Genomic DNA, 519 nt, shown 5'->3' with positions numbered 1-519 from the left:
AAATGTGCCAACAGAAAAACTGCAGTTCAAAATAATCCCCCTGCTCTTCCAGCACCTGGTGTTCCTTGGGGGGAAGCACCCCAGGGTGCCCCTCTGCTCGCTGGGGTCGGGAGCAGTGAGCACTGCTCTGCTCACAGGCTTCCCTGCCCAGCACCACGCTCCTCGTGTCACAGAAAGTGATGGCCCAGAGGACTGAGGAACTTTGCAGAGCAGCCATGCACCTCGTGCTGCAGGGGTGTCAGGAAGGGCTGTGGGTGCAGCCGTGGTTTACAGTGGGGCTGGAACTGCGAATGAAATAAAAGGAGAAAAAAAACCACCCTGCAAAGTGTTGACTGAGAGAGGGGGGCCGGCTGCGCTCTGGATGTGAGCCCAGCTGAGCACCAGCCCCCTCCTTGGGCCTGCACCTCTGCCCACCCAAGCTGCCCTCAGCCCTGGCCCTGCACCACCTCCTTCACCACCACTGCTCCTGGGGTTTGGATTTTGACACATTTTTCCATGGTGATCAGCAACCACCTTGGG

This window comes from Merops nubicus, unplaced genomic scaffold, assembly GCF_000691845.1.
Source record: "Merops nubicus isolate BGI_N331 unplaced genomic scaffold, ASM69184v1 scaffold20696, whole genome shotgun sequence".
Lineage (NCBI taxonomy): Eukaryota > Metazoa > Chordata > Aves > Coraciiformes > Meropidae > Merops > Merops nubicus.
The sequence above is the reverse complement of the archived record's forward strand: the minus strand, read 5'-3'. Positions refer to the sequence as shown.